This window comes from Pseudophryne corroboree, chromosome 11 (genome assembly GCF_028390025.1).
Source record: "Pseudophryne corroboree isolate aPseCor3 chromosome 11, aPseCor3.hap2, whole genome shotgun sequence".
In the NCBI taxonomy this organism is placed as follows: Eukaryota; Metazoa; Chordata; class Amphibia; order Anura; family Myobatrachidae; genus Pseudophryne; species Pseudophryne corroboree.
In genome coordinates, this window is record NC_086454.1 from 212,480,707 (window position 1) to 212,505,929 (window position 25,223).

The 25,223-nt window shown below is 51.5% G+C and overlaps 12 non-coding genes and 1 pseudogene across 12 annotated transcripts; all 13 read right to left on the reverse strand.

Annotated features, from left to right (window-relative positions):
• Positions 1-17,520: 17,520 nt before the first annotated feature.
• Positions 17,521-17,662, reverse strand: LOC134970942 (U1 spliceosomal RNA; annotated as a pseudogene).
• Positions 17,663-17,814: 152 nt separating this feature from the next.
• Positions 17,815-17,977, reverse strand: LOC134970655 (U1 spliceosomal RNA). The gene has a single exon (XR_010189939.1). It is a non-coding gene; the product is annotated as a U1 spliceosomal RNA (small nuclear RNA).
• A 152-nt stretch (positions 17,978-18,129) lies between these two features.
• LOC134970693 (U1 spliceosomal RNA) lies at positions 18,130-18,293 on the reverse strand. Its single transcript, XR_010189970.1, has one exon. It is a non-coding gene; the product is annotated as a U1 spliceosomal RNA (small nuclear RNA).
• A 671-nt stretch (positions 18,294-18,964) lies between these two features.
• LOC134970764 (U1 spliceosomal RNA) lies at positions 18,965-19,127 on the reverse strand. Its single transcript, XR_010190028.1, has one exon. It is a non-coding gene; the product is annotated as a U1 spliceosomal RNA (small nuclear RNA).
• Positions 19,128-19,279: 152 nt separating this feature from the next.
• Positions 19,280-19,443, reverse strand: LOC134970495 (U1 spliceosomal RNA). Its single transcript, XR_010189807.1, has one exon. It is a non-coding gene; the product is annotated as a U1 spliceosomal RNA (small nuclear RNA).
• Positions 19,444-20,114: 671 nt separating this feature from the next.
• On the reverse strand, positions 20,115-20,277 carry LOC134970914 (U1 spliceosomal RNA). The gene has a single exon (XR_010190135.1). It is a non-coding gene; the product is annotated as a U1 spliceosomal RNA (small nuclear RNA).
• A 152-nt stretch (positions 20,278-20,429) lies between these two features.
• Positions 20,430-20,593, reverse strand: LOC134970597 (U1 spliceosomal RNA). Its single transcript, XR_010189890.1, has one exon. It is a non-coding gene; the product is annotated as a U1 spliceosomal RNA (small nuclear RNA).
• A 671-nt stretch (positions 20,594-21,264) lies between these two features.
• On the reverse strand, positions 21,265-21,427 carry LOC134970910 (U1 spliceosomal RNA). Its single transcript, XR_010190132.1, has one exon. It is a non-coding gene; the product is annotated as a U1 spliceosomal RNA (small nuclear RNA).
• A 152-nt stretch (positions 21,428-21,579) lies between these two features.
• LOC134970598 (U1 spliceosomal RNA) lies at positions 21,580-21,743 on the reverse strand. Its single transcript, XR_010189891.1, has one exon. It is a non-coding gene; the product is annotated as a U1 spliceosomal RNA (small nuclear RNA).
• Positions 21,744-22,389: 646 nt separating this feature from the next.
• LOC134970906 (U1 spliceosomal RNA) lies at positions 22,390-22,552 on the reverse strand. Its single transcript, XR_010190128.1, has one exon. It is a non-coding gene; the product is annotated as a U1 spliceosomal RNA (small nuclear RNA).
• A 152-nt stretch (positions 22,553-22,704) lies between these two features.
• Positions 22,705-22,868, reverse strand: LOC134970496 (U1 spliceosomal RNA). The gene has a single exon (XR_010189808.1). It is a non-coding gene; the product is annotated as a U1 spliceosomal RNA (small nuclear RNA).
• A 671-nt stretch (positions 22,869-23,539) lies between these two features.
• LOC134970786 (U1 spliceosomal RNA) lies at positions 23,540-23,702 on the reverse strand. Its single transcript, XR_010190046.1, has one exon. It is a non-coding gene; the product is annotated as a U1 spliceosomal RNA (small nuclear RNA).
• Positions 23,703-23,854: 152 nt separating this feature from the next.
• LOC134970563 (U1 spliceosomal RNA) lies at positions 23,855-24,018 on the reverse strand. The gene has a single exon (XR_010189862.1). It is a non-coding gene; the product is annotated as a U1 spliceosomal RNA (small nuclear RNA).
• Between the last annotated feature and the right edge of the window lie 1,205 nt (positions 24,019-25,223).

The window sequence follows — 25,223 nt, forward strand, 5'->3', positions numbered from 1 at the left end:
ATCCAGCGAATGCCCAGCCACGCCTGCATTTCTTCTGCCACGCCTGCATTTTTCCAAGCACTCCCTGAAAACGGTCAGTTGACACCCAGAAACGCCCTCTTTCTGTCAATCTCCTTGTGGCCTGTTCTGTGATTGGAATAATCGCTAGAACTAGTGCAAAACCACAATGGACTTTGTACCCGTACGATGCGCATGCACATTACGGAGCATGCGCATGCACAGATTAGCCATTTTTTTTCAACTGATTGCTACGCAGCGAACAACGGCAGCATGCGATCAACTCGGAATGACCCCCTATATACATAGAAACATGGATTTTTACTGCAGGAATTATGGTTAGTTTAGGGGTATCGGTTAGGGTCAACAGAGGTGTAGCTAGGGGTCCAAGCGCCCCTGGCAAAGTAAGGGACTGGCGCCCCCCCTTTCGATAAAGCATTGCAGTCCATTGGCGGTTACCATGTTGGAGCCACAGCAACTGACCCCCTCCCCCACACGCTGCCCTACATCATCGGCTGGGATTCACTGTTGGTGTGAAGCCACTGGGAACAGTCTGGTAGCATTAGCAGCAGTCTGTGTCATAGATAGGGAAGGCAGAAGGTTAACTAGCTAATAGCAGTCTGTTGGCAGCAGAGGCTGGGCGGGGGGCTGAGAATGAGCCAACGCTGATCAGTGTCCAGTCTGCTCAGACAAAAATATTTTGTGATCAGGGCTGGTTCTAGACCAAAGGAGCCACTGGCAAAAATTTCCTTTGGCACCCCCCCCCCCCCCCCCCACACACACACATACATACACACACACCAAAAAAGAACATATCCCAGTTTAACATAACGCTATGTGGTGCAAGGTGTGGAGCTGGTCACTTGTATCAGACCTCTGACATTTGCCTTTTCACCCATATTGCATACTTTTTCTTGCAGGTTGTGTCTTAATTCAAGAAGTGTTCTAAGTACTTCAGCTTAGCATCTTTACTGACCCCTCTTTACCCCACACTACATAACTGACCCCTCTATACCCTACACTACATCACTGACCTTTCTATAACCATCACTGCATTACTGACCCCTCTATACAGTACACTGACCTCTATATACCTGCTAGTACATCCCTGATGCCTATATTCCCTAAGCTAAATCCCTGACGCCTCTATTCCCTACGCTACATCCCTGACGCCTCTATTCCCTATGCTACATCCCTGACGCCTCTATACCCTACGCTACATTCCTGATGCCTCTATAACCTACGCTACATCCCTGACGCCTCTATACCCTACGCTACATCCCTGACGCCTCTATACAGTACAATGCATTACTGATCCCTCTAGACCATACATCCTCATTACATCAGAGAGATAGTGAAACACTGGAAAAAATAAGGATAAAGTGGACTACAGAAACTGATGCTCTAAACAAAGGAGAGAGAGAGAGAGAAAAGCACAAGGGAAAGTGGGCAATCGGAACACCATAGAGAGAGGAGAGATAGAAATGCCTGAAAAAGTAAAGGGGGTTGGGTATGGCATCCGGCGGTCGGGATTCCAGCAGTCACATGATACCTAATCCTAATCCTCTGGGGGGGTGGCGGATAGGGCTAACCCTCAGGGGGTGGCAGCTAGGACTAACCCCCCCCCCCCTCCTAGTGCCTTCCCTAACACCCGCTCCCCCGGTCCTAACCCTCCCTCCAATACTCGCCTTCGGGATGTTGGCTGTCTGTGTGCCGGCACCAGTCTCCCAAGTGGTGTCAGGATTCCAACATCGGTCAAATGACCGCCGGTATACCGTCTGCCGGGATGGTAAATGTATCCTGAGGACAGGTAGTGAGTGTGGAGGGATAGGTGGTTCAGTAAAATGTAACAGCTCAAACTGCGATCATTCACTGATAAATTGATTTATAGCTCTCCCTTTTTAACCATTGCAGTCATAAAAGCAATGTTTTTTAAACTTTTAAATAAAGCTTGTTAGCATCCCCAGCACACTGTATATGCTGGGAGATGTAGTTCTCAATATGAAAACATTTAATTACTGTATGAACTCTAATTCCCCAACTGAAACCTCTCACAAACACACACTCCTAAATCTAGTACACACACACACACATTTCCCCAGTACTGACAACTCTCATCACTTCCACACACTGACAACTCCCTCCTGCTCCTCTCCCCACTGACACTGACAGCTCCCTCACAGTCACACACATCCTCCACCCCCCCACCCCCCCACACACACACTGATAGCACACATGCACAAATCCCCCCCTCCTCGACACTAACTGTCACGGACTGCTTGGGCAGCAGGGGGCAGGCTCTGGCTTGAAGTGCTGAAATTCAACAGCTCTCTCGAACTTGCAAGGCATGGCTGTGCAGCTGTCTCCAGCCATCTCCTTGCCCACTGTGTAATTTGTGGCGTTCTCTGATGTTCCCCGCTCTGCCTCTACAACCGGCACATAATGTACAGCAGTGGTGACTCCTGAGTATGGGCCTGGAGAACTCCGCCTACCGGGGGGTAGGGATTAATAATTTCAAAGGGGCAGAGCTAGGAGTGAAGCAGTGGACAGCAGTTGAGGGGCGTTTCAAACTGTAACAGGGTTGGGACAATTTCAGTATCCTTCCCTCACCGTCTAATTGGTCAGTCCCACGCTGATTGCCATAGCGCCCTTTCGAGACTGCAGAACTCTATCCCTTAGCCACGGTTGGCACAGCTGGATGGTGCCCCTGGCAAGTGCCATCCTGGCCAAGGGGTAGATACGCCCCTGAGGGTCAGGGCCAGCAACAGAAATCTCGGGGCCCAGTACACTGATATCTCTGGGGCCCCCTCAACCCCCCCTTAACTTGGCAGAGGGATCTTTAAAAAAAATGGAGCCTTTGACTCGGACCGTCAGTGAGGCCGGCAGGTGGTTTTCATACTGGGCTATCCAGCTCTTCGGTGGCGGTGGCAGGGACATTCAGAAAAGGGCCAGCACAGCAACATGCATAATAATGGCAATACAGTATGGACCACAGGGACTGGACAAAGTGATGGGGTAAAAGGAGGGGGGAGGGTTTAGTTGGCCTGTTAATTGTTTTCCTGCTTAAATTGAGCAGTTGGTGGATACACTTTAAAAAGCAATATTGGCACTGTGGCCCCATTATTTCTGTTCTTAATACTTGGAGCCCTGAACAAGTGTCCCCTTTGTCCCCCCTGTCACCGGGCCTGTTCAGGCGTTACCTATGGAGAAGCTGCGACATGACATCCTGGGACACGATACTGCACCATGCATCACCATTATATTTCAGTGTGCCTTGTCAATATTTAAATCTTGTTCTGTGTGACGTGAGTTGTAAATGGTTGAAAATCTCTGTGCTACAGTATCGTCACCATGTAGTTATAACAACACCGCAAAACCACCAAAAGACGTGTTTTGGTAGAGGGACTGCTGGAGGGGCCCATTGGGGCCCCCAGTTTGCTACCCCACCCCAGTATACCTGTGCTGTAGCCAGTGGAAGGGGCACTATCTTCCCGGTGATCTCTTCGGGAAGATGGTGCCGCACATAGAAAGCAAAGACTCTGGCTGCACTCTCCTGCCCTCGCTCTAAGCAAGGTGATCGGGCCACAAAAGGACCCCTGTCGGACCCCGGCCTGTGGGCCACAAAAGGATGCATTGGGGGCGGCATGCGGCCCATGGGTTTGACACCCCTGCCCTAGAGTATCAAAATTTGTTTCACGGCACCCCTAGGCCAAAGTTTTTTTTATTGAGAAATTCAGAAAAAAATATAAAATTAAGTAAATTGTGTTTATAGCATGTCATCCTCAGGTTCAGTTATGTTGTGAGGGAATGGTTTTGCCAATTTAATAAAGTATAAATAATTTTAATTGGTCCTGGACCACCAAACTATGCTACCAGTGCAAGAACCCCAGTTTGGAAACTACTGCCATAAAATAAACCTTTTTTGGTTTTTTTAAACTACATGTAATACACCTTAGATCTCAGTTCCTAAAAGGTTTTAAACCTTTGCATACAGTAAACTACACATATTTAAAAATCCTACACCGGGCACAAGTGCTCACGGGCCAATTTCATGGCAGTCTCGGATAGGAGGGCATTGTGGATTCACCAAGGGAATGCTGATGCTGACTCCAAGAAGAAAGGGAGTCTCTTCCCTATGAAGGTGAAGCCTTGTTTGGCGACGGCCTAGTTAATTTGATCTCGGCAGCTCCCGCAGGTAAGTCATCCTTCTTGCCCTATGTTCCCTCTCAACGGATGAAGACGCATCATTATCTGACGCAGTCATTTCGGCCCAATAGATATGCAAGAAGTTAAGATTCCCCTTTCTTTGCAGGTAGAGGAAGGAAAAGAGGGAAGAGGTCTGTAGCCTCTTCAAGATCGCAGGAGCAGAGATCGTCCTCTGCTTTTGCCAAATCCACTGCATGACGCTGGGGCTCTCTTGCAGGAGCCCGCACCAGTGGGGGGCACGTCTAAAACTCTTCAGTCAGTTCTGGATTCATTCGGACCTGGACTCGTGGGCTTTACAAATAGTGTCCCAAAGGTACAAACTGGGGTTTCAAGACGTTCCCCCTCACCGATTGTTCAAATCAGCCTTAGTCAGCAGGGAGAAGGTTTTTATTCAAGCCTCTTCGTGGTCCCGAAGCCGGACGGCTCAGTCAGACCAATCTTAAATCTGAAATCCCTTAATTTCTACCTAAAGAAATTCAATTTCAAGATGGAATCTCTCAGGGTAGTGATCTCCAGTCTGGGGGATAAAGGAGATTTCATGGTTTTGGTAGACATAAAGGATGCCTACTTATATGTTCCCATTTAGCCACTGCATCAAGCTACCTGAGGTTTGCAATTCAGGATTGTCATTACCAATTTCAGACGTTGCCGTTTGGTCTGTCCACGGCTCCGAGGATTTTCACCAGGGTGATGGCGGAAATGATGGTTCTCCTTCGCAAGCAAGGAGTCACAATTATCCCGTACTTGGATGATCTCCTGATAAAGGCGAGATCCAGGGACCAGTTGGTGCAAAACATCTACTCTCCCTGACAGTTCTTCAACAACATGGTTGGCTCCTAAACTTGCCAAAATCGCAGTTGGTCCCAATGACGCGGTTGTTGTTTTTGGGAGTGATACTGGACACAGAAGAGGTTTTCTTCTAGTGGAAAGGCTCTGGAGATCCAGAGTCTGGTCAAACAAATTCTGAAACCAGCAAGAGTGTTAATCCATCAATGCATTCAGTTGCTGGGGAAGATGGTTGCGGCCTACGAGGCCATTCAGTTTGGCAGGTTCCATGCCAGAGTGTTCCAGTGGGACCTGTTGGACAAGTGGTCCGGATCCCACCTACACATGCACCGGAGGATAATCCTGTCTTCCAAGACCAGAATCTCACTCCATTGGTGGCTGCACAGTTCTCACCACCTAGAGGGGCGATGGTTCGGGATCCAGGACGGGATCCTAGGGACCACGGATGCAACCCTCTGAGGCTGTAGAGCAGTCACACAGGGGGAAAACATCCAAGGAAGATGGTCAAGTCTTCCTTGGATGTTTTCATCTCCACATAAATGTTCTGGAGTTAAGGGCCATTTAATAACTGCAGACACAGTACGCACTGGGACGGGTGCCCAGCATCCTCTACGGACTAAGAGAAAAGGATTTACCGGTAGGTATTAAAATCCTATTTTCTCTAACGTCCTAGAGGATGCTGGGGACTCCGTAAGGACCATGGGGATAGACGGGCTCCGCAGGAGACATGGGCACTTTAAGAAAGACTTTAGTTCTGGGTGTGCACTGGCTCCTCCCTCTATGCCCCTCCTCCAGACCTCAGTTTGATACTGTACCCAGTGGAGACTGGGTGCTTTTCAGGAGCTCTCCTGAGCTTTCTGACAGAAAGTATTTTGTTAGGTTTTTCATTTTCAGGGAGCACTGCTGGCAACAGACTCCCTCATCGAGGGACTGAGGGGAGAGAAGCAGCCCTACTCTCTGAGTTGCAAGGTCCTGCTTCTTAGGCTACTGGACACAATTAGCTCCAGTGGGATTGGTACGCAGGATCTCACCCTCGCCGTCCGTCCCAGAGCCGCGCCGCCGTCCCCCTCGCAGAGCCGGAAGATAGAAGCCGGGTGAGTATGAGAAGAAAAGAAGACTTCAGAGGCGGCAGAAGACTTCATGATCTTCACTGAGGTAACGCACAGCACTGCAGCTGTGCGCCTTTGCTCCCATACACCTCACATACTCCGGTCACTGTAAGGGTGCAGGGCGCAGGGGGGGCGCCCTGGGCAGCAATATAAACCTCTTTCGCAAAAATATAACATATATACAGCTGGGCACTTTATATATGTATAAGCCCCCACCAATTTTACAGTTTAAGCGGGACAGAAGCCCGCCTCCGAGGGGGCGGGGCTTCTCCCTCAGCACTCACCAGCGCCATTTTTTCTCCACAGCACCGCTGAGAGGAAGCTCCCCGGACTCTACCCTGCTTATACCACGTTAGACAAGAGGGTTGAAAAGAGGGGGGGGGGGGGGGCACATAATTCGCAAATTACATACAGCAGCACTACTGGGCAAACATTAAGTTACTGTTTTATTCCTGGGTTATATAGCGCTGGGGGGTGTGCTGGCATACTCTCTCTCTGTCTCTCCAAAGGGCCTTGTGGGGAAACTGTCTTCAGAAAAAGCATTCCCTGTGTGTGAAGTGTGTCGGTACACGTGTGTCGACATGTCTGAGGAAGAAGGCTATATTAGAGAGGAGCGGGAGCAAATGAATGTGGTGTCTCCGCCGACAGCTGATTGGATGGATATGTGGAATGTTTTAAATGCTAGTGTAAACTCATTGCACAAAAGATTAGACAAGGCAGAAGCTTTGGGACAGTCAGGGTTTCAACCCATGCCTGATCCTATGTTGCAGGGACTGTCAGGGTCTCATAAGCGCCCACTATCCCAGATTGTTGACACAGATACCGACACGGATTCTGACTCCAGTGTCGATTACGATGATGCAAAGTTACAACCAAAATTGGCAAAATCCATTCGATTTATGATTATGGCAATAAAAGATGTTTTGCACATCACAGAGGAACCCCCTGTCGCTGACAAGAGGGTACATATGTACAAGGGAAAGAAGCCTGAGGTAACCTTTCCCCCCTCACACGAGCTGAACGAGTTATGTGAAAAAGCTTGGGAATCTCCAGATAAAAGACTGCAGATTTCCAAAAGGATTCTTATGGCGTATCCTTTCCCATCAACGGATAGGTTACGATGGGAATCCTCCCCTAGGGTGGACAAAGCATTAACACGCTTATCCAAGAAGGTAGCCCTCCCGTCCCAGGATACGGCTACCCTCAAAGAGTGTGCTGACCGCAAACAGGAGATTACCCTGAAGTCCATTTATACACATTCAGGTACCTTACTCAGACCGGCAATTGCGTCGGCCTGGGTGTGTAGTGCTGTAGCGGCATGGACAAATACCTTATCTGAGGGGATGGATAGCCTAGACAAGGATACTATTTTATTGACCCTGGGGCATATAAGAGATGCTGTCCTATATATGTGTGTATGCAAACTACAGGTGGTGCTGCAGGGCCCACACCCTTTTACTTGTCTTGTAGAGCAGCTCTGAAGCTGTTACAGTGCCCAGCTGCTGCAAGAAATCAGCTTGAATGCTTCAGGGGCTTGGGCATGGCCAACATGAGCCCCACACCGAAGGAGGGTGGGGGTGTTTAATGCAAACTTGGGGTTATCCAAGCGCCGCAAAAGGCCGCCATGCCCTGCATGCCCCTTTTCTCTTTTCATATACAGATGAGGGTTCCAGCCAACTTTGGCCCACTGCTTGGATGACATCACCGTATGCAAATCCGTCTGCTGCAGACCTTCCCCCAGGAATGCTTGCAATAGTTGTTGCATATGGTTTAATGTCTGAGGGTGCTTCAGTATTAGGCAGCCTTCCGCCCTCCCATGTTCATCTGAAAAGATGTGGTCTCCCTGCAGTTGTTGTCCCCAGACGAGAGTTCCCTTGTGCTTCCTCAGTTAAATCTCCTTAACTTGACGGGGGTGTGCCCGAGCAGCCACCCTCCCCAGCCCTATCCCAACACATACTTATCTTGCATATGAGATCTCTTAATCATGAAGATAGTTCTCACAGGTTGAGGTTCATCCTGGCCCCGCTCCCCGCTGGAGAGCGCTGATGGGGACAGCAGCGGGGCTTCAGCAGAAGGGTGAGTACGTGTGGCCAGAGACCTCCCTTCCCATGTGCAGGCCTGCAGAGTCTGCCGCGCAGGATGGGGCATGTGGCACTCTCCCTCCCAGGGGCTCTTCCAGATGTAGCTCCTCAGCAGTATTTTTCCCGGGCTGCGCGGCGCTCTCCCCGACTGGCATCTGCCCTGGAACACTGCCTTCCTCAACGCAACATCAGCAGGGGGCCCTGGCCTCATCACCATCCCAGGTCTTTCTCATGTATGTATCATGTATGTGTGTGTGATATATGTATGAATCATATATGTTTGTGATATATATATATATGTATCTATCTATCTATCTATCTATCTATCTATCTATCTATCTATCTATCGTATGTGTGTGTATATATATGTATCTATCATGTATGTATGTATCTATCTTGTATGTATCTATCTATCTATCTATCTATCGTGTGTGTGATATATGTATGTATCTATCATGTATGTGTTATATGTATGTATCACACCTTCCTCTATACATATACATACATACATACATACACACACACACACACACACACACCTATATCTGTACGTACACTGACATACACACCAACATCTATACATTAACACGCTGACCCCTAAACGTACACCAACGTACCCACACCTGCATCTATACCTACACATGCTGACACGTGGACGTACACCGGCTTACCCACATGTGAATCTATACATACATGTGCTGACACCTGGATATACACTGATGTACCCACACCTAACATCTATACATACACATGCTAACACCTGGACGTATACAGACGTACCCACATTTGCATCCATGCATATATAGATTTAGGTGTGTGTACGTCAGTGTACGTCCAGGTGTCAACGCGTGTATGTATAGATGCAGGTGTGGGTACGTCTGTGTATGTCCAGGTGTCAGAATGTGTATGTATAGATGCAGGTGTGGGAAGGTCAGTGTAGGTTCAGGTGTCAGCGCGTGTATGTATAGATGCAGGTGCTTGTATGTCCAGATGTCAGTGCATGTATGTATAGATGCAAGTGTGGGTACGTCGGTGTATGTCCATTTGTCAGCGCGTGTATATATAGATGCAGGTGCTTGTATGTTGGTGTATGTCCAGGTGTCAGCATGTGTATGTATAGATGCAGGTGTGGGAATGTTGGTGTATGTCCAGGTGTCAGGGCGTGTATGTATGGATATTAGGTGTGGGTACATCAGTGTATGTCCAGGTGTTAGCGCATGTATGTATAGATGTATATATACACACACATACGATAGATAGATAGATAGATAGATAGATAGATAGATAGATAGATAGATAGATAGATATTATAAGGGCACGGTCGTGCCCTTATATTAAGGCTGAATCGAACAAACGGAATTCTCCCATAGGGAACTTCTGAGATGGGGGCATGGTGTTTGAGGGGCTACACCTCAAAACTGATTGGACGTACTGAGCTGAAATTTGGCATGGGCGTGTAGAATCGTCACCCGGTGCTGCATGCCAAATTTCAGGGCAAAATAATAAAAAATGAGGAATTGGGAGTAACCTAAAGTTCCAACTGTCAGTTTTTTTCTGTGGCTTCCTTTGTGGCTTTTTGACACCGTTTTCCTATAGAGTGAATTAGATATTTTTTGGGAAGGCATAACTCCGGATAGAGGACGAATTAAGACTTGGGGTTTGTTTTACTAGATAGAGTATGCCCCAGTGTAGTGCCTTTTGGGGTTGTGGTTTTTCAGAAAGTTATAGGGTTTTTTTAATTAAGAGAAATATGCCCCATTATAGAGATAGGGCTTTTCAATTTGTTGCGGCTGCGCAGTGGCCGCCAGGAGAGCGAGAGTGAGTGAGGGAAGGGGTCTCGTGCAGGCTGAGGTTATAAAAGTAGCTGCTGGCGGCGGGAGGAGAGCCAGCGGTTCCTGGGTGTGTGCACCTGCGGTCCCTTACAGACTGCAGCGACCCATTAGGACTGTGGAGGAGAGGGGTAGCGGCATAGCAGCCGCAGGCTTACCGAAAGTGCTCACTACTGAGCAATATGGTCCCCTTACCCGAAGTGGGAGCCGCAGCGGGAGGAATAGCTGGAGTTGCGCCGCAGGAGAAAGTCAGAGGACATCCAGAAGAGACATCCGGTGCAGCGCTGACTCCTGACTGACAGCGCTTGCCTACTGAGCGGTGTGGTACCCCCACACCTGAAGCGGGTGCGGGAGCGGCAGCGGCAGCCGGAGAAGACAGCTGTGCTGCACGGAAGAAGTCAGGCAGCAGCACCAGCGGGCTGAGGTGGGGAGGATCAGTATGGTCCCTTACGTGCGGCTCACATTCAGATCCATCCGGCTCCCTTCCCCTCCTCCCCTGCACCCTTAGCAGCCTGCCCCCACATCTCATTCACCCACCGCCGCAGACTCCTCCCCCACACGGTTATTATAATAAGGCCACCCCCCTACCCCCTTCCCTCCCTGCTGTGTGTCCAGCCACCCCCCCCCTCACCTGCTGTGTGTCCGGCCTACCCCCCCCCTCACCTGCTGTGTGTCCAGCCCCCCCCCCTCACCTGCTGTGTGTCCAGCCCCCCCCCCTCACCTGCTGTGTGTCCGGCCTACCCCCCCCCCTCCCTGCTGTGTGTCCAGCCCCCCCCCCCCCTCACCTGCTGTGTGTCTGGCCTACCCCCCCCCCCCTGCTGTGTCCAGCCCCCCCCCCCCTCCCTGCTGTGTGTCCGGCCTACCCCCCCCCTCCCTGCTGTTTGTCCGGCCTACCCCCCCCCCCTGCTGTGTGTCCAGACCCCCCCCCTCACCTGCTGTGTGTCCAGCCACCCCCCCCCCCTCACCTGCTGTGTGTCCGGCCTACCCCCCCCTCCCTGCTGTTTGTCCGGCCACCCTCCCCTCCCCTGCTGTGTGTCCGGCGGCCTACCCCCCCCCCTCCCTGCTGTGTGTCCGGCCTACCCCCCCCCTCACCTGCTGTGTGTCCAGCCCCCCCCCTCACCTGCTGTGTGTCCAGCCCCCCCTCCTCCCCTGCTGTGTGTCCGGCCTACCCCCCCCTCCCTGCTGTTTGTCCGGCCACCCTCCCCTCCCCTGCTGTTTGTCCGGCCACCCTCCCCTCCCCTGCTGTGTGTCCGGCCACCCTCCCCTCCCCTGCTGTGTGTCCGGCCACCCTCCCCTCCCCTGCTGTGTGTCCGGCCTACCCCCCCTCACCTGCTGCGTGTCCAGCCCCCCCCCTCACCTGCTGCGTGTCCAGCCCCCCCCCCCCACCTGCTGTGTGTCCAGCCCCCCCCCCTCACCTGCTGTGTGTCCAGCCCCCCCCCTCACCTGCTGTGTGTCCAGGCCCCCCCCCTCACCTGCTGTGTGTCCAGCCCCCCCCCTCACCTGCTGTGTGTCCAGCCCCCCCTCACCTGCTGTGTGTCCAGCCACCCCCCCTCCCCTGCTGTGTGTCCGGCCTACCCCCCCCCTCTCTCCCTGCTGTTTGTCCGGCCACCCTCCCCTCCCCTGCTGTGTGTCCTGCCTACCCCCCCTCCCTGCTGTGTGTCCGGCGGCCTACCCCCCCCTCCCTGCTGTGTGTCCGGCCTACCCCCCCCCTCACCTGCTGTGTGTCCAGCCCCCCCCCTCACCTGCTGTGTGTCCAGCCCCCCCTCCTCCCCTGCTGTGTGTCCGGCCTACCCCCCCCCTCCCTGCTGTTTGTCCGGCCACCCTCCCCTCCCCTGCTGTTTGTCCGGCCACCCTCCCCTCCCCTGCTGTGTGTCCGGCCACCCTCCCCTCCCCTGCTGTGTGTCCGGCCACCCTCCCCTCCCCTGCTGTGTGTCCGGCCTACCCCCCCTCACCTGCTGCGTGTCCAGCCCCCCCCCCTCACCTGCTGCGTGTCCAGCCCCCCCCCCCACCTGCTGTGTGTCCAGCCCCCCCCCCTCACCTGCTGTGTGTCCAGCCCCCCCCTCACCTGCTGTGTGTCCAGGCCCCCCCCCTCACCTGCTGTGTGTCCAGCCCCCCCCCCTCACCTGCTGTGTGTCCAGCCCCCCCTCACCTGCTGTGTGTCCAGCCACCCCCCCTCCCCTGCTGTGTGTCCGGCCTACCCCCCCCCCTCTCTCCCTGCTGTTTGTCCGGCCACCCTCCCCTCCCCTGCTGTGTGTCCTGCCTACCCCCCCTCCCTGCTGTGTGTCCAGCCACCCCCCCCCCTCACCTGCTGTGTGTCCGGCCTCCCCTCCCCCCCCTCCCCTCCCCTGCTGTTTGTCTGGCCACCATCCCCTCCCCTCCCCTGCTGTGTGTTCGGCAACTCCCCCCTCTTCCTGCTGTGTTCGGCCACCCCCTCCCCTCCCTGCCGTGTGTCCGGTCACCCTCCCCTCACACACGCAGACACGCAGCGCCTGACACACACGCAGACACGCAGCGCCTGACACACACGCAGACACGCAGCGCCTGACACACACGCAGCGCCTGACACACGCAGAGCCTGACACACACGCAGCGCCTGACACACACGCAGACACGCAGCGCCTGACACACACGCAGACACGCAGTGCCTGACACACACGCAGACACGCAGCGCCTGACACACACGCAGCGCCTGACACACGCAGAGCCTGACACACACGCAGCGCCTGACACACACGCAGACACGCAGCGCCTGACACACACGCAGACACGCAGCGCCTGACACACACGCAGCGCCTGACACACACGCAGCGCCTGACACACACGCAGCGCCTGACACACACGCAGCGCCTGACACACACGCAGACACGCAGCGCCTGACACACGCAGACACGCAGCGCCTGACACACACGCAGACACGCAGCGCCTGACACACACGCAGACACGCAGCACCTGACAGACACGCACACACACACACAGCACCTGACACAGATATGCAGCGCCTGACACACACACGCAGACATACAGCGCCTGACACACACACACGCAGACATGCAGCACCTGACACACACATGCAGCACCTGACAGACACACACACCCACACACACACACACAGACATGCAGCACCTGACACACCCACACACACACACACATGCATCACCTGACACACCCACACACAGACATGCATCACCTGACACACCCACACACATATACAGACATGCAGCACCTGACACACACACACACACACACACACACACACAGACATGCAGCGCCTGACACACACACACATACAGACATGCAGCACCTGACACACACACACACATACAAACATGCAGCACCTGACACACACACACACACACACACACGCAGCACCTGACACACATATATACATGTGGCATTTAACGCACACATGCACAGCACCTGACACACAATCATATACACTCAGTGCACCTAACACACACATACACTCGCAGCACCTCACACACACTCGTATACACACGCAGCACCTGCCACTCCCACATACATGAACAGCACCTGAAACACACATACACGCGCAGCACCTGACAGTCACACACATACAGATGCGACAGCTGACACAAACACATACACGCTCAACACCTGACACCCACGTGGCAGCTGACGCATACAAATGCAGCACCTGAAATACACACATATACACGTGCAGCACCTGAGACACACACATACACGTACAGCACCTGAGACACACACACACACATGTATGTACACGCGCGGCTCCAGGCACACACATACGTACGTACACACGCGGCACTTGACACACACACGTACACGCGCGGCACCTGACACAAACACACACACACACACGTACGTACATGTGTGGCACCTGACACACACACGTATGCACACGTGTGGCTCCTGACACACACGCGCGTTGCTCCTGACACACACACATGTACGTACGCGCTCGGCTCCTGACACACACACGTATGTATACGCGCGGTACCTGAAACCTACACGTATGTACGTATACGTGCGGCTCCTAACACCCTCACGCATGTACACGCGTGGCTCCTGGCACACTGGCGCACACACACACACACACGCGGCACCTGACACATACACGCGTGTACGTACACACATGCACAGCACCTGACATACACACATGTAGGTACGCGCCACCTGACACACACACACACACACACGTACACGCACGACACCTGACACACACGTACGTACGCGCACGGCACCTGACACACACGTACATACTAGTGATGAGTGGGTTCGGTTCGTCGGAATCCGGACCCCCCGAACTTCACCCATTTTACATGGGTCCGAGGCAGGTTCGAACCTTCCCGCCTTGCTCGGCTAACCCGAGCGCGCCCGAACGTCATCATCCCGCTGTCGGATTCCCGCGAGATTCGGATGTCTGCATTCGTGGAAAGGGGTCCCATGTGTAAACATGGGACCCCTTTCAGTCCGTCTGGTCCGGGTGTTCGGTTTGTTGTTTTGCCAAGTACGTGGAGTTAATCTGGAACCTGGATCAGGTGAGTATAATTATCTTTTATTTTCAGGTACCCGTGGATTCTACTTGGAGAAGAGGACCGACTGCTTCGTGTCAACATAGGTAAGTATGTGTGTGTCGGCAGGTGTGAAATAAAGTTATACTTTCACGGTGTCTGTGTCCTGTTTTTATTTGGGTATTTTTCCCCCAGTAGAACTACAGGTACCAGCGGGCACGTTTTTCTCCCGCATGCTGGTACTTGTGGTTCTCAAAGTACCAGATTGCGGGGGAGGCTTGCTGGGACTTGTAGTACTACTGGAAAAAACAATATTCTTTCAATTTTCTCAAGGCTATCACCCTCCCATCCGCAGCCCTTGGATGGGGGGACAGCCTTGGGCTTCACCCCTGGCCCTTGGGTGGCTGGGGGGGGACCCCTTGATTGAAGGGGTCCCCACTCCCCCAGGGTACCCCGGCCAGGGGTGACTAGTTGGATATTTAATGCCACGGCCGCAGGGCACTGTATAAAAGTGACCCCCGGCTGTGGCACTATCTGTCCTGCTAGTGGAGCCCGATGCTGGTGTAAAAATAATGGGGGACCCTACTCTTTTTGTCCCCCGTATTTTTTGCACCAGCACCAGGCGCAGAGCCCGGAGCTGGTTTTAAAAATACGGGGGATCCCCTGTCCGTTTTCCCCCCGGATTTTTAGAACCAGGACAGGATCGAAGAGCCCGAGGCTGGTTATGCTTTGGAGGGGGGACCCCACGCAATTTTTCTTTTCCGGGTTTTTCACATTCCATTTAAAAAAAAAATAATAATAATAATAATCTTTTAAAAAATATATAAATAATACTTGTGCCTCCAAAAAAGACAAACCAAGTACCTAATCCCTTCTAATATAAATAGATATGCTATTACCCCAAAAAAATATTATTTTTTATTAGATTCCGCCTGCAAAGTGTGGCGGATTGAAAATGACGAATTTACTGTTTAAAAGCACTGTTGTCGAATTTACAAACTTCAATTGAATATACTTTTGTTGAATTGCCGCATTTGTACCATTGCAGAAAATCGAATTTGTCAAATGTCGAATTTTAAAAAGTCGAATTTTGAAAGGATGCAAGAATAGGCCCCGCCCCCTTCTTCACATCAGCCGTCCCCTTCTACCCCTGTACCTTGCTCTCTCCTGTCTGTGCTCTCTCCCGTCTGTAGGACTAGGCCCCGTCCCCTTCTTACCCTCCAGTGACTGCTCTCTCCTGACAAGTGGACCAGGCCTGCCCCCTACACGCTGCTGGTGTCTTCATTGTTACTTGGTCTGGAGCTCCGTTGGGGAGAGAACTCACGTGAGCTCATTAAGAATGAGGAACTGGGATGTTTTAATTTTATTGTGAGTAGTGTACTGTGGTGATGTAGTATGTTGTATGGGGGGTATAGTGTAACTATGAAGTGCAGCATATGGGAGGGCTATAGCATAGTGATGTAGTGTGGCATATGGGGGGTGGTAGCGCATAGGCGTGCGAACAGGGGGTGCCTGGTGCGCACAGGCACTCCCTAATGTCCAGCACCGCTGCACGATACGCTTGCTGTGGCACAGTGATCGCTGAGTGTGTGATCGGTGGAGCCTAGCCTGTAGCTCATTTCCGTACCTCCCACCACCGCTGCGCCCGCCCCCCCTCTGCCTGCTGCTAATACTATGCTGAGTGCATTCGTCGGCGGCCTCACTGGGGGGACTGGTGTCACCTTGCAATGTGACGTGGTGATGTCCGCCTATGCTCTCCTCCCGCCCACCCGTGCTTTCCTCCCGCTGCGGTCTCTCAGTCCTAGTGTGCCGCGGCTGCCACACCACTGGCAGTGTTCCTCTAGGGGGGACTGGGAGCCGCCGGCAGACACATTCTGCTGAGACTTACTTGTCAGTGCGGGTTCCGGATGGCAGGCGGCGGGTGGGAGGGCAGACGGGGAGCAGGTGTCACAAGGAGTGTGTGGGTAACTAAATCACAATACTTCCGCTCAACGTGGCACTGCTGGTCCTTCATCTCCCATGTCTCTTCACCAGGTGGCGGGCGGCCCGGAAATTAAGTGATGTGTTGTGCAGCAGTCAGTGTGAAGTGACTGTGAGTAACACTGATGGTGCTGATGATGCTGCTGCAGAATCGGGAAGCAATTAATTCATAAATATAATGTACTCAGTGTATTATACATACATAAACATGTACATACGTGTATTTGTGTATACATGTATATACATGAGTGTGTGTGCATATATATATATATATACAGCCAGTTCCCAGGAACAAAAGTCCTCCCCCGCTTCCGCTAAGTCCACAGCATGACGCTGGGGCTCCACTGGTGGAGCCAGGTGCGGTGGGGGCCCGTCTCAAGTGCTTCAGCAATCAGTGGGCTTGCTCACAGGTGGATCCCTGGATTCTACAAGTAGTGTCTCAGGGATTCAAGCTGGAATTCGAGACGTCTCCCCCTCGCCGTTTCCTAAAATCTGCCTTGCCAACATCTCCCTTGGACAGGGAGGCTGTGATAGAGGCAAATTCACAAGCTGTATTTGCAGCAGGTGATAGTCAAGGTACCCCTCCTTCAACAAGGAAGGGGTTACTATTCCACAATGTTTGTGGTACCGAAACCGGACGGTTCGGTGAGACCCATTTTAAATCTTTGAACACGTATATAAAACGGTTCAAGTTCAAGATGACCCTTAGTTCGCATTAAACACCCCCACCCTCCTTCGGTGTGGGGCTCATGTTGGCAATGCCCCAGCCCCTGAAGCATTCAAGCTGATTTCTTGCAGCAGCTGGGTACTGTAACAGCTCCAGAGCTGCTCTGTGAGGCAAGTAAAAGGGTGTGGGCCCTGCAGCACTACCTGTAGTTTGCATTGTGTGTTGGAAGGAACAAAGTAAGCAGACGGGAGAAGTCAGGATAGTGCGCAAGGGCATAGAAGGGAGCGGCTCAAGAAAAGAGAAGTGGAAACAGACAGCAAACTAGGCTGGAGAGAGACCTGAGACAAAGAGATCTGAATTATACGAGAGACGGCCAGGGGAAACACAAATTATGCAGTCAAGTTTCCCACATTTGGGGAAATCACAGGGGCAGCACACCCAGAGTGCAATGGGTGAGCCTTGCCCTGGGAGAAGCACCTACATGATCATAGTATCTCACCTGGCAGGTAAGTAGGAGTTGGGCTAGAGCTGGGGAGGGTCGCTGCTCGGGTACCCCCCTGTCAAGTGAAGGAGATCCAACTGAGGCAGCACAAGGGAACTCTCGAAAGAGGAACAAGGCTAGAGGAAGATCTGAGACAAAGAAATCTGATTTTTACCAGAGTTGACCAGAAGAAAGCACAAACACAGTCCCCCACTACCACAAATAATGCAGTCAAGTTTCCCACATTTGGGGAAATCACAGGGGCAGCACACCCAGAGTGCAATGGGTGAGCCTTGCCCTGGGAGAAGCACCTTCCTGATCATAGTTTCTCACCTGGCAGGTAAGTAGGAGTTGAGCTAAAGCTGGGGAGGGTCGCTGCTCGGGCACCCCCCTGTCAAGTGAAGGAGATCCAACTGAGGCAGCACAAGGGAACTCTCGAAAGAAGAACAAGGCTAGAGGAAGATCTGAGACAAAGAAATCTGACTTTTACCAGAGCTGACCAGAGGAAAGCACAAACACAGTCCCCCTCTACCACAAATAATGCAGTCGAGTTTCCCACATTTGGGGAAATCACAGGGGTCATCATACCCAGAATGCAATGAATGAACCTCACCCTGGGAGAACAATCTTCATGACCATGATATCTCCTATGCAAAATAAGTATGATTTGGGATAGGGCTGGGGAGGGCCGCTGCTCAGGCACATCTCTGTCAAGTAAAGGCGATTCAACTGAGGCAGCACAAGGGAACTCTCATCTGGGGACAACAACTGCTGGGAGAACACATATTTTCAGATGAACATGGGAGGGCAGAAGGCTGCCTAATACTGAAGCACCCCCAAACAACAAACCAAATGCAACAACTAGTACAAGCATTCCTGGGGGAAGGCCTGCAGCAGATGGATTTGCATATGGTGATGTCATCCAAGCAGTGGGTCAAAGTTGGCTTCAACCCTCGTCTGCATATGAAAAGAAAAAAGGGATGTGCAGGACATGGCGTCCTTTTGTGGCGCTTGGATGACCCTTAATTCGCATTAAACATCTCCACCCTCCTTCGGTGTGGGGCTCATGTTGGCTATTCCCCAGCCCCTGAAGCATTCAAGATGATTTCTTGCAGCAGCTGGGCACTGTAACAGCTCCAGAGCTGTTCTGTAAAGCATGTAAAAGGGTGTGGGCCCTGCAGCACTACCTGTAGTATGCATTGTGCATTGGAAGGCACAAAGTAAGCAGACGGGAGAGGTCAGGATAGTGCGCAAGGGCATAGAAGGGAGCGGCTCAAGAAAAGAGAAGTGGAAACAGACAGCAAACTAGGCTGGAGAAAGACCTGGGACAAAGAGATCTGAATTATACGAGAGCCGACCAGAGGAAACACAAATTATGCAGTCAAGTTTCCCACATTTGGGGAAATCGCAGGAGCAGCACACCCAGAGTGCAATGGGTGAGCCTTGCCCTGGGAGAAGCACCTTCCTGATCATAGTATCTCACCTGGCAGGTAAGTAGGAGTTGGGCTAGAGCTGGGGAGGGTCGCTGCTCGGGCACCCCCCTGTCAAGTGAAGGAGATCCAACTGAGGCAGCACAAGGGAACTCTCGAAAGAAGAACAAGGCTAGAGGAAGATCTGAGACAAAGAAATCTGACTTTTACCAGAGCTGAGCAGAGGAAAGCACAAACACAGTCCCCCACTACCACAAATAATGCAGTCGAGTTTCCCACATTTGGGGAAATCACAGGGGTCAGCATACCCAGAATGCAATGAATGAACCTCACCCTGGGAGAACAATCTTCATGACCATGGTATCTCCTATGCAAAATAAGTATGATTTGGGATAGGGCTGGGGAGGGCCGCTGCTCAGGCACATCTCTGTCAAGTAAAGGAGATTCAACTGAGGCAGCACAAGGGAACTCTCATCTGGGGACAACAACTGCAGGGAGAACACATATTTTCAGATGAACATGGGAGGGCAGAAGGCTGCCTAATACTGAAGCACCCCCAAACAACAAACCAAATGCAACAACTAGTGCAAGCATTCCTGGGGGAAGGCCTGCAGCAGATTGATTTGCATATGGTAATGCCATCCAAGCAGTGGGTCAAAGTTGGCTTCAACCCTCGTCTGCATATGAAAAGAGAAAAGGGGCGTGCAGGGCATGGCGGCCTTTTGCGGCGCTTGGGTGACCCTTAGTTCGCATTAAACATCTCCACCCTCCTTCGGTGTGGGGCTCATGTTGGCAATGCCCCAGCCCCTGAAGCATTCAAGCTGATTTCTTGCAGCAGCTGGGTACTGTAACAGCTCCAGAGCTGCTCTGTGTGGCAAGTAAAAGGGTGTGGGCCCTGCAGCACTACCTGTAGTTTGCATTGTGTGTTGGAAGGCACAAAGTAAGCAGACGGGAGAAGTCAGGATAGTGCGCAAGGGCATAGAAGGGAGCGGCTCAAGAAAAGAGAAGTGGAAACAGACAGCAAACTAGGCTGGAGAGAGACCTGAGACAAAGAGATCTGAATTATACGAGAGACGACCAGGGGAAACACAAATTATGCAGTCAAGTTTCCCACATTTGGGGAAATCACAGGGGCAGCACACCCAGAGTGCAATGGGTGAGCCTTGCCCTGGGAGAAGCACCTACATGATCATAGTATCTCACCTGGCAGGTAAGTAGGAGTTGGGCTAGAGCTGGGGAGGGTCGCTGCTCGGGTACCCCCCTGTCAAGTGAAGGAGATCCAACTGAGGCAGCACAAGGGAACTCTCGAAAGAGGAACAAGGCTAGAGGAAGATCTGAGACAAAGAAATCTGATTTTTACCAGAGTTGACCAGAAGAAAGCACAAACACAGTCCCCCACTACCACAAATAATGCAGTCGAGTTTCCCACATTTGGGGAAATCACAGGGGTCAGCATACCCAGAATGCAATGAATGAACCTCACCCTGGGAGAACAATCTTCATGACCATGGTATCTCCTATGCAAAATAAGTATGATTTGGGATAGGGCTGGGGAGGGCCGCTGCTCAGGCACATCTCTGTCAAGTAAAGGAGATTCAACTGAGGCAGCACAAGGGAACTCTCATCTGGGGACAACAACTGCAGGGAGAACACATATTTTCAGATGAACATGGGAGGGCAGAAGGCTGCATAATACTGAAGCACCCCCAAACAACAAACCAAATGCAACAACTAGTGCAAGCATTCCTGGGGGAAGGCCTGCAGCAGATTGATTTGCATATGGTAATGCCATCCAAGCAGTGGGTCAAAGTTGGCTTCAACCCTCGTCTGCATATGAAAAGAGAAAAGGGGCGTGCAGGGCATGGCGGCCTTTTGCGGCGCTTGGGTGACCCTTAGTTCACATTAAACATCTCCACCCTCCTTCGGTGTGGGGCTCATGTTGGCAATGCCCCAGCCCCTGAAGCATTCAAGCTGATTTCTTGCAGCAGCTGGGTACTGTAACAGCTCCAGAGCTGCTCTGTGAGGCAAGTAAAAGGGTGTGGGCCCTGCAGCACTACCTGTAGTTTGCATTGTGTGTTGGAAGGCACAAAGTAAGCAGACGGGAGAAGTCAGGATAGTGCGCAAGGGCATAGAAGGGAGCGGCTCAAGAAAAGAGAAGTGGAAACAGACAGCAAACTAGGCTGGAGAGAGACCTGAGACAAAGAGATCTGAATTATACGAGAGACGACCAGGGGAAACACAAATTATGCAGTCAAGTTTCCCACATTTGGGGAAATCACAGGGGCAGCACACCCAGAGTGCAATGGGTGAGCCTTGCCCTGGGAGAAGCACCTACATGATCATAGTTTCTCACCTGGCAGGTAAGTAGGAGTTGGGCTAGAGCTGGGGAGGGTCGCTGCTCGGGTACCCCCCTGTCAAGTGAAGGAGATCCAACTGAGGCAGCACAAGGGAACTCTCGAAAGAGGAACAAGGCTAGAGGAAGATCTGAGACAAAGAAATCTGATTTTTACCAGAGTTGACCAGAAGAAAGCACAAACACAGTCCCCCACTACCACAAATAATGCAGTCGAGTTTCCCACATTTGGGGAAATCACAGGGGTCAGCATACCCAGAATGCAATGAATGAACCTCACCCTGGGAGAACAATCTTCATGACCATGGTATCTCCTATGCAAAATAAGTATGATTTGGGATAGGGCTGGGGAGGGCCGCTGCTCAGGCACATCTCTGTCAAGTAAAGGAGATTCAACTGAGGCAGCACAAGGGAACTCTCATCTGGGGACAACAACTGCAGGGAGAACACATATTTTCAGATGAACATGGGAGGGCAGAAGGCTGCCTAATACTGAAGCACCCCCAAACAACAAACCAAATGCAACAACTAGTGCAAGCATTCCTGGGGGAAGGCCTGCAGCAGATGGATTTGCATATGGTGATGTCATCCAAGCAGTGGGTCAAAGTTGGCTTCAACCCTCGTCTGCATATGAAAAGAAAAAAGGGATGTGCAGGGCATGGTGTCCTTTTGTGGCGCTTGGATGACCCCTCCTTCGGTGTGGGGCTCATGTTGGCTATGCCCCAGCCCCTGAAGCATTCAAGATGATTTCTTGCAGCAGCTGGGCACTGTAACAGCTCCAGAGTTGCTCTGTAAAGCATGTAAAAGGGTGTGGGCCCTGCAGCACTACCTGTAGTATGCATTGTGCGTTGGAAGGCACAAAGTAAGCAGACGGGAGAGGTCAGGATAGTGCGCAACTGCATAGAAGGGAGCGGCTCAAGAAAAGAGAAGTGGAAACAGACAGCAAACTAGGCTGGAGAAAGACCTGAGACAAAGAGATCTGAATTATATGAAAGCCGACCAGAGGAAACACAAATTATGCAGTCAAGTGTCCCACATTTGGGGAAATCGCAGGAGCAGCACACCCAGAGTGCAATGGGTGAGCCTTGCCCTGGGAGAAGCACCTTCCTGATCATAGTATCTCACCTGGCAAGTAAATAGGAGTTGGGCTAGAGCTGGGGAGGGTCGCTGCTCGTGCACCCCCCTGTCAAGTGAAGGAGATCCAACTGAGGCAGCACAAGGGAACTCTCGAAAGAAGAACAAGGTTAGAGGAAGATCTGAGACAAAGAAATCTGACTTTTACCAGAGCTGACCAGAGGAAAGCACAAACACAGTCCCCCACTACCACAAATAATGCAGTCGAGTTTCCCACATTTGGGGAAATCACAGGGGTCAGCATACCCAGAATGCAATGAATGAACCTCACCCTGGGAGAACAATCTTCATGACCATGGTATCTCCTATGCAAAATAAGTATGATTTGAGATAGGGCTGGGGAGGGCCGCTGCTCAGGCACATCTCTGTCAAGTAAAGGAGATTCAACTGAGGCAGCACAAGGGAACTCTCATCTGGGGACAGCAACTGCAGGGAGAACACATATTTTCAGATGAACATGGGAGGGCAGAAGGCTGCCTAATACTGAAGCACCCCCAAACAACAAACCAAATGCAACAACTAGTGCAAGCATTCCTGGGGGAAGGCCTGCAGCAGATTGATTTGCATATGGTAATGCCATCCAAGCAGTGGGTCAAAGTTGGCTTCAACCCTCGTCTGCATATGAAAAGAGAAAAGGGGCGTGCAGGGCATGGCGGCCTTTTGCGGCGCTTGGATGACCCCTAGTTCGCATTAAACACCTCCACCCTCCTTCGGTGTGGGGCTCATGTTGGCTATGCCCCAGCCCCTGAAGCATTCAAGCTGATTTCTTGCAGCAGCTGGGCACTGTAACAGCCACAGAGCTGCTCTGTAAGGCAAGTAAAAGGGTGTGGGCCCTGCAGTACTACCTGTAGTTTGCATTGTGCATTGGAAAGCACAAAGTAAGCAGACGGGAGAAGTCAGGATAGTGCGCAAGGGCATAGAAGGGAGCGGCTCAAGAAAAGAGAAGTGGAAACAGACAGCAAACTAGGCTGGAGAGAGACCTGAGACAAAGAGATCTGAATTATACGAGAGCCGACCAGGGGAAACACAAATTATGCAGTCAAGTTTCCCACATTTGGGGAAATCGCAGGAGCAGCACACCCAGAGTGCAATGGGTGAGCCTTGCCCTGGGAGAAGCACCTTCATGATCATAGTATCTCACCTGGCAGGTAAGTAGGAGTTGGGCTAGAGCTGGGGAGGGTTGCTGCTCGGGTACCCCCCTGTCAAGTGAAGGAGATCCAACTGAGGCAGCGCAAGGGAACTCTAGAAAAAAGAACAAGGCTAGAGGAAGATCTGAGACAAAGAAATCTGACTTTTACCAGAGCTGACCAGAGGAAAGCACAAACACAGTCCCCCACTACCACAAATAATGCAGTCGAGTTTCCCACATTTGGGGAAATCATAGGGGTCAGCATACCCAGAATGCAATGAATGAACCTCACCCTGGGAGAACAATCTTCATGACCATGGTATCTCCTATGCAAAATAAGTATGATTTGGGATAGAGCTGGGGAGGGCCGCTGCTCAGGCACATCTCTGTCAAGTAAAGGAGATTCAACTGAGGCAGCACAAGGGAACTCTCATCTGGGGACAACAACTGCAGGGAGAACACATATTTTCAGATGAACATGGGAGGGCAGAAGGCTGCCTAATACTGAAGCACCCCCAAACAACAAACCAAATGCAACAACTAGTGCAAGCATTCCTGGGGGAAGGCCTGCAGCAGATGGATTTGCATATGGTGATGTCATCCAAGCAGTGGGTCAAAGTTGGCTTCAACCCTCGTCTGCATATGAAAAGAGAAAAGGGGTGTGCAGGGCATGGCGGCCTTTTGCGGCGCTTGGATGACCCCTAGTTCGCATTAAACACCTCCACCCTCCTTCGGTGTGGGGCTCATGTTGGCTATGCCCCAGCCGCTTAAGCATTCAAGCTGATTTCTTGCAGCAGCTGGGCACTGTAACAGCTCCAGAGCTGCTCTGTAAGGCAAGTAAAAGGGTCTCTGTGGCGCAATCAGTTAGTATGTACGGCTATTAACCAAAAGGTTGGTGGTTCAATCCCACCCAGGGACCTAATTGACCTTGTTATCAGATTTTGGTGATCTTTAAGTAGACAAGTCAAATTTCATACCCCCTGTTATGGTGTAGGGTACCTGGCCTTCTCTGATGTAATCAGAGTTAGATTTGATTCAGTGATTTTATAAAAACATCTAGGAAGCACAATTTAGCAGTGGGTTGCAGAGAAAAAGAAATATGCTGGCAAAAAAATCAAATTGCGTGATTAAACAGCTCTTCATTTTCTGGCTTTATTTTTATGCTAACAAATTTGTTCTCTGAAAAGTGTCCACAAAGCCAAGTCTCTGATTAACACCTTTGTAGGGATGGTTTTTCACCTATTACTAAATTAAACTTGCTTCATTGGAAAGGCAGCAAGATGCATCCTCATTTCAATGTCTACTGAAATAATACAGGTTGACACCAGGAAACATTAACGCCACTGCATCCTTGCTGCTTTCTCATGTGGAAGTCTGTTTAATGTGAAAACAAGGTGATATCTAATTAGCACACAGGTAAGAAATTACGAAAATCTTTATTTAAGGGTGAAGATGTTTCTCACAAAATTGTTGCCCCAATGCATCATTGAAATTCAAGCTGGAAAGATGATTTTAATATATCACTTGTACATTTTGTATTGCTCTTCT